The sequence below is a fragment of the Lolium rigidum genome, chromosome 6, assembly GCF_022539505.1.
Source record: "Lolium rigidum isolate FL_2022 chromosome 6, APGP_CSIRO_Lrig_0.1, whole genome shotgun sequence".
NCBI classification, from domain to species: domain Eukaryota; kingdom Viridiplantae; phylum Streptophyta; class Magnoliopsida; order Poales; family Poaceae; genus Lolium; species Lolium rigidum.
The window spans coordinates 313,182,480-313,193,213 of record NC_061513.1 but is presented as its reverse complement, the minus strand read 5'-3'; positions in this window follow the sequence as shown (position 1 = coordinate 313,193,213).

The following is a 10,734-nucleotide window of genomic DNA, read 5'->3' as shown; positions in this document are numbered from 1 at the left end:
ACCCTAGTTCTGTTGACCGCGCCGTCTACCCCTTTGACTGCATCCCATCGGGGGTCCCCCGGTGGGCGTATGCCTACGTTTGAGCTTGGTTATGTCATAGGTACATGTGGAAACAAGGATCATACCCTATGATCCCAAGGTTCTCTCCGGTTCACCTCCGGGGAGTTCCCCTATACATGCGAGAATCCGCCTAAGTGTAGGAACCCCATGTCCAGAAGCCGGGCACACCGGAGGGGTAGGAGTGGATATAGAACCATATCAAATCACTTTTGTGCATGCCGTGTGGACACACACAACTTTTGGGGCCATTCCCTAGGTCCGATGCTCGATTTACGACGAAACCCTAGTTACGTTGACCGCGCGAGTCTACCCCTTTGATCGCATCCCATCGGGGTCCCCGGTGGGCGTATGCCTACGTTTGAGCTTGGTTAGGTCATAGGTACATGTGGAAACAAGGATCAGCCCATATGATCCCAAGGTTCTCTCCGGTTCACCTCCGAGGGAGTTCCCCCTATACATGCGAGAATCGCCTAAGTGTAGGAACCCCATGTCCGAGAAGCGGGCACACCGGAGGGGTAGCATTGGATATAGAACCATCTCAAATCATTTTTGTGCATGCCATGTGGACACACACAACTTTTGGGGCCATTCCCTAGGTCCGATGCTCGATTTACGACGAAACCCTAGTTACGTTGACCGCGCCAGTCTACCCCTTTGATCGCATCCCATCGGGGTCCCCGGTGGGCGTATGCCTACGTTTGAGCTTGGTTAGGTCATAGGTACTTGTGGAAACAAGGATCAGCCCATATGATCCCAAGGTTCTCTCCGGTTCACCTCCGAGGGAGTTCCCACTATACATGCGAGACTCGCCTAAGTGTAGGAACCCCATGTCCGAGAAGCGGGCACACCGGAGGGGTAGCATTGGATATAGAACCATCTCAAATCACTTTTGTGCATGCCATGTGGACACACACAACTTTTGGGGCCATTCCCTAGGTCCGATGCTCGATTTCTGACGAAACCCTAGTTCTGTTGACCGCGCCGTCTACCCCTTTGACTGCATCCCATCGGGGTTCCCCCGGTGGGCGTATGCCTACGTTTGAGCTTGGTTATGTCATAGGTACATGTGGAAACAAGGATCAGCCCATATGATCCCAAGGTTCTCTCCGGTTCACCTCCGAGGGAGTTCCCCTTATACATGCGAGAATGCGCCTAAGTGTAGGAACCCCATGTCCGAGAAGCCGGGCACACCGGAGGGGTAGCATTGGATATAGAACCATCTCAGATCACTATTGGGCTTGCCATGTGGACACACACAACTTTTGGGGCCATTCCCTAGGTCCGATGCTCGATTTACGACGAAACCCTAGTTACGGTGACCGCGCAGTCTACCCCTTTGATCGCGTCCCATCGGGGTCCCCGGTGGGCGTATGCCTACGTTTGAGCTTGGTTAGGTCATAGGTACATGTGGAAACAAGGATCAGCCCATATGATCCCAAGGTTCTCTCCGGTTCACCTCCGAGGGAGTTCCACCTATACATGCGAGAATCCGCCTAAGTGTAGGAACCCCATGTCCGAGAGCCGGGCACACCGGAGGGGTAGCATTGGATATAGAACCATCTCAAATCACTATTGTGCATGCCATGTGGACACACACAACTTTTGGGGCCATTCCCTAGGTCCGATGCTCGATTTACGACGAAACCCTAGTTACGGTGACCGCGCAGTCTACCCCTTTGATCGCATCCCATCGGGGTCCCCGGTGGGCGTATGCCTACGTTTGAGCTTGGTTAGGTCATAGGTACATGTGGAAACAAGGATCAGCCCATATGATCCCAAGGTTCTCTCCGGTTCACCTCGAGGGAGTTCCACCTATACATGCAGAATCTGCCTAAGTGTAGGAACCCCATGTCCGAGAAGCGGGCACACCGGAGGGGTAGCATTGGATATAGAACCATCTCAAATCACTTTTGTGCATGCCATGTGGACACACACAACTTTTGGGGCCATTCCCTAGGTCCGATGCTCGATTTTTGACGAAACCCTAGTTACGTTGACCGCGCCGTCTACCCCTTTGACCGCATCCCATCGGGGGTCCCCCGGTGGGCGTATGCCTACGTTTGAGCTTGGTTAGGTCATAGGTACATGTGGAAACAAGGATCATACCCTATGATCCCAAGGTTCTCTCCGGTTCACCTCCGAGGGAGTTCCCCCCTATACATGCGAGAATCGCCTAAGTGTAGGAACCCCATGTCCGAGAAGCCGGGCACACCGGAGGGGGTAGCATTGGATATAGAACCATCTCAAATCACTTTTGTGCATGCCATGTGGACACACACAACTTTTGGGGCCATTCCCTAGGTCCGATGCTCGATTTACGAAGAAACCCTAGTTTCGTTGACCGCGCAGTCTACCCCTTTGATCGCATCCCATCGGGGTCCCCCGGTGGGCGTATGCCTACGTTTGAGCTTGGTTAGGTCATAGGTACATGTGGAAACAAGGATCATACCCTATGATCCCAAGGTTCTCTCCGGTTCACCTCGAGGGAGTTCCCCCTATACATGCGAGAATCGCCTAAGTGTAGGAACCCCATGTCCGAGAAGCCGGGCACACCGGAGGGGGTAGCATTGGATATAGAACCATCTAAAATCACTATTGTGCATGCCATGTGGACACACACAACTTTTGGGGCCATTCCCTAGGTCCGATGCTCGATTTACGACGAAACCCTAGTTACGTTGACCGCGCCGTCTACCCCTTTGGTCGCATCCCATCGGGGGTCCCCGGTGGGCGTATGCCTACGTTTGAGCTTGGTTATGTCATAGGTACATGTGGAAACAAGGATCAGCCCATATGATCCCAAGGTTCTCTCCGGTTCACCTCGAGGGAGTTCCACCTATACATGCAGAATACGCCTAAGTGTAGGAACCCAATGTCCGAGAAACCGGGCACACCGGAGGGGGTAGCATTGGATATAGAACCATCTCAAATCACTTTTGTGCATGCCATGTGGACACACACAACTTTTGGGGCCATTCCCTAGGTCCGATGCTCGATTTCTGACGAAACCCTAGTTCCGTTGACCGCGCCGTCTACCCCTTTGACTGCATCCCATCGGGGGTCCCCCGGTGGGCGTATGCCTACGTTTGAGCTTGGTTAGGTCATAGGTACATGTGGAAACAAGGATCAGCCCATATGATCCCAAGGTTCTCTCCGGTTCAACTCCGAGGGAGTTCCCCCCTATACATGCAGAATACGCCTAAGTGTAGGAACCCCATGTCCGAGAAGCCGGGCTCACCCGGAGGGGTAGCATTGGATATAGAACCATCTCAAATCACTATTGTGCACGCCATGTGGACACACACAACTTTTGGGGCCATTCCCTAGGTCCGATGCTCGATTTCCGACGAAACCCTAGTTCGTTGACCGCGCCAGTCTACCCCTTTGATCGCATCCCATCGGGGTCCCCGGTGGGCGTATGCCTACGTTTGAGCTTGGTTAGGTCATAGGTACATGTGGAAACAAGGATCATACCCTATGATCCCAAGGTTCTCTCCGGTTCACCTCCGAGGGAGTTCCCCCTATACATGCGAGATCCGCCTAAGTGTAGGAACCCCATGTCCGAGAAGCCGGGCACACCGGAGGGGTAGCATTGGATATAGAACCATCTCAAATCACTTTTGTGCATGCCATGTGGACACACACAACTTTTGGGGCCATTCCCTAGGTCCGATGCTCGATTTACGACGAAACCCTAGTTCGTTGACCACGCCGTCTACCCCTTTGATCGCATCCCATCGGGGGTCCCCCGGTGGGCGTATGCCTACGTTTGAGCTTGGTTATGTCATAGGTACATGTGGAAACAAGGATCAGCCCATATGATCCCAAGGTTCTCTCCGGTTCACCTCCGAGGAGTTCCCCCTATACATGCGCGAGAATCCGCCTAAGTGTAGGAACCCCATGTCCGAGAAGCCGGGCACACCACTGTCAACACCCGGTTTTTTAAGTCCAAATGCCTATTATGCCGTACATTGCAATCCCAGGAATATTGTTGTTGCGAGGCATAATAGTTAAGTATCACGATCATCATTCATTACAAACCATAAGTCTTACAAATTTGGAATCACATGATCCACATTACACGAATAGTTGATCTATTGATCAACGAACAAACACAAGTTCATAGTTCAACATAGTGGAAGCGTAAGATACAAGGACTCTCTAGTCCACAGGCCAACGCTTGACGTCGGAAGGCGCTTAGTTGTCGTAGGCGTCCTGCTGGTCATCTCCTTGGTCATCTTCATACTCTGGCCATTTGAATAGCCAGGGACAAAGCCGTGAGTACGATGAGTACTCGCAAACTAATACTAAGGTAAGTGCTAGACATTCTAGTATGGTTTGCTAAGCTCTAGTTTATTTGCATAAAGCTAGTTTTAGTTCACAAAGTTTTGAGAAAAGCTTACTCAAGTGCTAACTAACTCCAATGGGAACATTAGTGTCATTCCCACCATTCAAGTGGTGATTTCAATTCAATCCACCACAAGTCATTTCACCATCATCCTTTTCAACATCATTTTCAAAGAGATGACATCGGAAACAGTATGGCCTTTCCAACCGTCCGTAACCGTGGACGCGGCTATTCGAATAGGTTTACACTCTGCAGAGGTTGCACACTTGTGCCACAACATTTGATTTCATCCGTCGGGATTTCCCCGAATCATCGTAACACGATACGCGGATCATCAACCATAACCTTTCACTTACGAATCCTAGTATGAGCACCTCTCCCCATGAGCTTGGCCTCCCGGTGAAGACGGACGGTCGGCACTGGAAGCTGCACGAGGCTTGGGCCGGACATTCACCTCATTTCGCATCATATCGTATCGTTTCTTTTGTGGTAGAGGCAGCTTTCGGCATAACCCCGATGACGCTTGTTTAGAGGGAACCCATACTAAGACGCATAAACTTCCGGTTAAGCCCTACCCATAATCAGGTATTGTGGGGGTACTTGATAATTGGAAAGGTATCGCATTCAAACCAACATCATGTTTTATCAAAAATCACCATCTTCTCTTGGTCATATTCACCTTCAAAAATCATTCAATGGAATGCATCTTTATTCCAAGGTTTAAAAATCCTTTCAAACTCACATGGTTCCCATCTAGAGTAGTCAAGTTTTAATTCATTAGCACTAGCTCTAATTCATGAGGGGTGCTAACTTGCTTTGCTTTGGGAAGACTAACTCACTACTCTAGGACTCAACTTGTACTCTGACCAAAGTTAACTATAAAAGTAACTCATTTCGAAAGCACGTAAAAACTTGTAAAGTAAAAACTTGGGATGGGTTCATATAAGAAAAGGTAAGAAACATGGTGCCTTGCCCCAAGGGGCTTTGCACTTTGCAAGAATATTAGCTTGCATGGGTAGTAGCTTGCCTTGGTAGTTCTCAAACTGTTCCTCCTCCTCCTCCTGGTAGCAACCTTCTTCTTCGGTGTACTCTCCGGTGCTACCGTCTAAATTTGAATACGAGTATAATTACTCACTAATTCAATGGCTATTCCATACATCACATAGAACACACAAACTACTCTATGCACACAAAATAAAGAAACTAGGGTGCATGGGTTGTGGGGTTTAAATAGAATTCACCTCTTTGTATTCCATATGTACAAGATAGTTTCCATAGGGTTCTTGAGAAATAATTTCCTCTCATTGAAATCTTCTTAAGATTTAATTTCTCCAACAATCATGGATGAACTCATATTGACCTAAGTCAAATGTTCATCATCATCATTTGGGAAAATGATTTAAATGAGGTGGATCACCTCATACCATTTAAATAACACTACCTTTGATTTAAATCTCAAGTAATTCATATAAGAGAGTTTGGGACCAGTGGTCCAAACATCCCATGAATCCATGTGAGACAAGTTTAAGTGAAGTGTAAGACTTCACACAAATTAACTTTAATAGTTTTGGACAATATCAACTAGTTAAACTAGTCAGAATATCCATTCATTAAACCATGGCATGATCATGCAAAGTGACCACACCATTTTATTGCATAAACAATTAGTGTAAGTCAAATGTGAGCTAGTAGAGTTGGAATCAACTTAATATCTATTTTGGTTGATTTTTAAGAATTATTTGAATAGGGAAAAGTCCCTGTCTTGTTATTTTTATCATATTTATTCTACAAAGAAATTGACCATGAGGCCAGTGGCATGTTGTAGAGAATTTCAGTGGATTTCTAACAATATAAAATTCACTAACTTTGGTTTAGCCAATTTGAAATGGTTGAATTTCAAAGTGGAGGCAGTATTCAAATGGATTTGTAATTAATTAAACTGGTTTTGAATTTAACAGGCCGGCGGGAAAACTAGTTGGGCCAAACGATTTGAAAACGGCCCGAGCCAGCCCACCACGGTCCGATGCCGCGCGGGCTGCCCGACGAGGTGGGGTCCGCCTGTCGGCGGCTCATCTAACCCGAATCGGTACGTTTCAATGTGGGGCGTAGGATTAGAAGGGGATCGGACGGCGCGGTGCGTCGTCTTCTCCGGCGAGAGGCGAGAGAGGTTGGCGGCGAGGGTAGGGGTGGGAGAGCTCACCGCGGCTCCGGCAAGGTATGGCAGTGTGCGCGAGGTAGATGTGGACGACGGCGAAGCGGTCGGTAGCGATGGCGGAGCTCGAGGTGGCCTGGATCAATGGCGATTTCTCCAGGGCTTCCGCGGCTCCGATCTTGCAATTGGCCTTGCTCCGGCGACGATCGAGGTGGCTAACGGTGCGAGGCGAAGTGGTGAAGGGTGGGGAGTGAGGTGGTGTGCTCAGTTGCTTCCAGGGAACCTCTTATTTATAGGATTGAGAGAGGGTGGCGGGGCAGTGGCAAGGTCGACCATGGCGCGGCTCCTCCGGCGGCTGGTCGAGCTAGGCGGGGTCATGGCAATGCTCTACGTGTCCAGGCGATGCTAACGGTGGCGACAGCTTGGTCGGGGAGGGCCTGGTTGGGTCGCGTTGCTTCCACGACGGCCGCGGCGTTCACGGGATATGGTTGTCGTCTCCGGCGACGGCGGTCACGGGTCTAGGCTGGGCGCGTGTCTGGCAGCGTCGCGGTGTCACTGTGGTGCTCAACGGCAGGCAAGCGGGGCCAGGGCGTGCGCGAGGTAGTGGCACGGCGTGTGGCCAGTGCACGTCCACGGCATGCACTCGCGCGACATGAGCGGCATCCAGGGCGCGTTCTGGGCGCGCTGTCTCCGGCGAGCTCACGGCGTCTACGGCGACAGGGCCATGCTAGGCGAGGTAGAGAGGTGTGGTGGCGAGTGTGGGTGCCAGGGCCAGGGCTGAGGAGTGAGGGAGAAGAGAGGGGCTCGACATGGCCGGCATGTGGCCGGCATGGCTATGCCATGCTTGCTATGCCTCTCCTCCTAGGGTTTCTATGTTGGTGTTAGTGAGAGAGGGAACCAGGGGACCAATTGGTGTAGGTTGGGGTAGGTTAGTTAGAGTAGAATCACTATAGCAAATAGTGTTCAATAGTGTTCAATTTTGGAATTTACAAAATTGTCCAAATTTGAATTAATTCAAAAGGTGAAAGTTTTTGAAATGTGAGTGTGGCTATTAGTTGTAATTGACCAGAGGTGATTTGAGGTGGTGGTGGAAAAAGTAGAATTCAAGAATTTAAAAAAATTGACAAGTGTGAGATTGTTCCACTTGTTACAATGTTGCAACTTTGGATGAGCATAGCTATGGATCCAAGATGAATTTGGCAGGGTGATCTTCATCAAAGTTGTTCACCTTGATGTTGACTTTGAAATGGTGCAAAGAGTTAGCAAGAATTGGTTTGGGAAAATTGAATTGCAGGGGCTCAAAGTGGTGATCAGACTAAATTTGGCAGATTTGGCCATTATCATATGTGAGTGGGAATTGTGTTTGAAATCCATTTGAATTGTGAAACCTTGATTCCAAAAGTTGTAATAAGTGTTTAATAACATTATCCAACTAATGGTGAAGACCAAATAGGTCTAGGGTCAAGATTTATAAAAATGCCATAGGGCATATGTGGGGGTTTTTAGGGTTTTGCCTTTTATGGATTTGTCTTCCTCTTGGGTTTATTTGGTTGGTGATCTTCACATGATCACACTAGGGTTTTAGAGCATATCAAACAAAAGTAAAAGCAATCATCATGGCATATCACTCAAATGCACAAGTCCTATGCATGGTACTATATGCAAAAGAAAAGTTTTTGTTGGTTTGAAATTTTGCTTTTTGGAATTCTCTAACTTTCTTTTTATTGAAATTTGGGGTGTTACAAACCCTCCCCCTTACAAAAGATCTCGTCCCGAGATCGAAAAGAAAGTTAGGTACTAAAGAGATCTGGGTACTCCTTCTTCATGAAGTCTTCGCGTTCCCATGTGGCTTCATCCTCGGTATGATTGCTCCATTGGATTTTCAGAAACTTGATGCTTCGGGTGCGGGTGGTTCGGTAAGCTTCTTGCAATATGCGAATCGGCACTTCGCGGTAAGTCAGATCCGTGTTGATATCTACTGATCTGTGATCGATGTTCTTGAACACATCGGTCTTCTCCGGGACTTCAAGGCATTTCCGGAGGAGTGAGATGTGAAACACGTCGTGTACAGCCGACATTTCTTCAGGCAACTCCAGTTGATAAGATACTTCACCTCGGCGGCTAAGGACTTGGAAAGGTCCAACATAGCGGGGTGCAAGCTTTCCTTTCAACTGAAACCTTTGCATTCCTTTCAAGGGGGATACCTTGAGATAGGCGAAGTCTCCGATCTCAAAGGTCATCTCCCGACGTTTCTTGTCGGCGTAGCTCTTCTGTCTGGATTGCGCAGTCTTGAGGTACTCGCGTATCTTGTGGACTTTCTCTTCGGCTTCACGAAGAATATCTGGGCCGAAAACTTGGCTTTCTCCGACTTCTGACCAGTTCAGGGGGGTGCGGCACTTCCTTCCGTACAAGGCTTCAAAGGGGGCCATCTGTAGGCTGGCTTGATAACTATTGTTGTAAGAGAATTCTGCGTACGGTAGGCAGTCTTCCCACTTGGATCCGTATTCCGATACGCATGCTCTAAGCATGTCTTCCAATGATCCGGTTTACTCTCTCGATCTGTCCGTCGGTCCGAGGGTGATAGGCGGTGCTGAAATTTAGGCGAGTGCCTAGTCCTTCATGCACTTTTCGCCGGAACCTTGAGGTGAATCGTGATCCTCTATCTGACACTATCGATTTGGGGGTTCCGTGCAGAGTGACTATTCTGGAGATGTAAAGTTCAGCTAACTTGGGACCTTGATAGGTGGTTTTGACGGCGATGAAATGGGTGACTTTGGTCAATCTATCGACCACTACCCATATGGAATCATTGCCTTTGCTGGATTTGGGCAGTCCGGTGATAAAGTCCATTCCTACGGAGTCCCATTTCCATTCTGGAATCTGAAGGGGTTGTAACAGTCCGGCGGGTCGTTGGTGTTCTGCCTTGACTCGCTGACAGATGTCACACTTAGCGATATAGCTACCGATTTCTCTCTTCATTCCGTGCCACCAATATTGTTCTTTCAGGTCCTGGTACATCTTGGTACCTCCGGGGTGGATTGAATAAAGAGTGTCATGGGCTTCTTGCAAGATGACTTGTTTCAAGTCAGAGTCCGATGGTACGCAGAGACGTTCTTTGTACCAAAGCACTCCGGCTTCGTCTACGGTGAATCCGGGGGCTTTTCCTGCGGCTATCTGTTTCTTGATTCCGTCAATGCTAGCATTGTCTTTCTGGGATTCCTTGATCTGATCGACCAAGGTGGGTTGCAGTTCTATGCTGGCTAGGAATCCTTCACTAACAAGTTCAAGTCTGAACTGTTCAAACTCTTGGTGCAAGCTGGGCTGTTCGGTTGCGAGCATGGAGTTCAACTGGCACGGCAGTCGACTCAAAGCATCCGCTACCACATTGGCCTTGCCGTGGTGGTAGTGAATCTCCATGTCGTAATCCTTGATCAATTCGATCCATCGGCGTTGTCTCATGTTCAATTCCTTCTGGGTGAAAATGTATTTGAGGCTTTTGTGGTCGGAGTAGATCTCGCATCGATTACCCATGAGGTAATGATGCCAAACTTTCAGGGCTAAGACCACGGCTGCAAGTTCGAGGTCGTGGGTTGGGTAATTCTGTTCATGTTGCTTGAGTTGTCTTGAAAGGTAGGATACAACCTTGCCTTCTTGCATAAGCACGCATCCAAGTCCAGTCTTGGAGGCGTCGCAATATACGTCAAAGGGCTTTGCGATATCCGGCATGATCGGGATGGGGGCTGTTGTCGGTCTACTCTTGAGCTCGTTGAAAGCTCTCTCGCATTTGTCGGTCCACTCAAACTTTCTGTCCTTTTTCAGCAGTTGGGTCATTGGTCGAGCGATGCTCGAAAAACCTTCTACAAATCTGCGGTAGTATCCGGCTAATCCAAGAAAAGCGCGGACCTCGGTTTGTGTGGTTGGGGCTTTCCATTCCATAATAGTTTTGATCTTGGCGGGATCTACGGCAATTCCTCCCGCGGACAAGATGTGTCCCAGGAATCCAACTTCTTCCAGCCAAAACTCGCACTTGCTAAACTTGGCATACAGCTTGTGCTGTCTAAGGGTGTCTCGGACAATCTCCAAATGCTGTTCATGTTCCTCTTCGGACTTGGAGTAGACGAGAATGTCGTCGATGAAAACAACGACAAACTTGTCCAAGAAGTTCATGAAGATC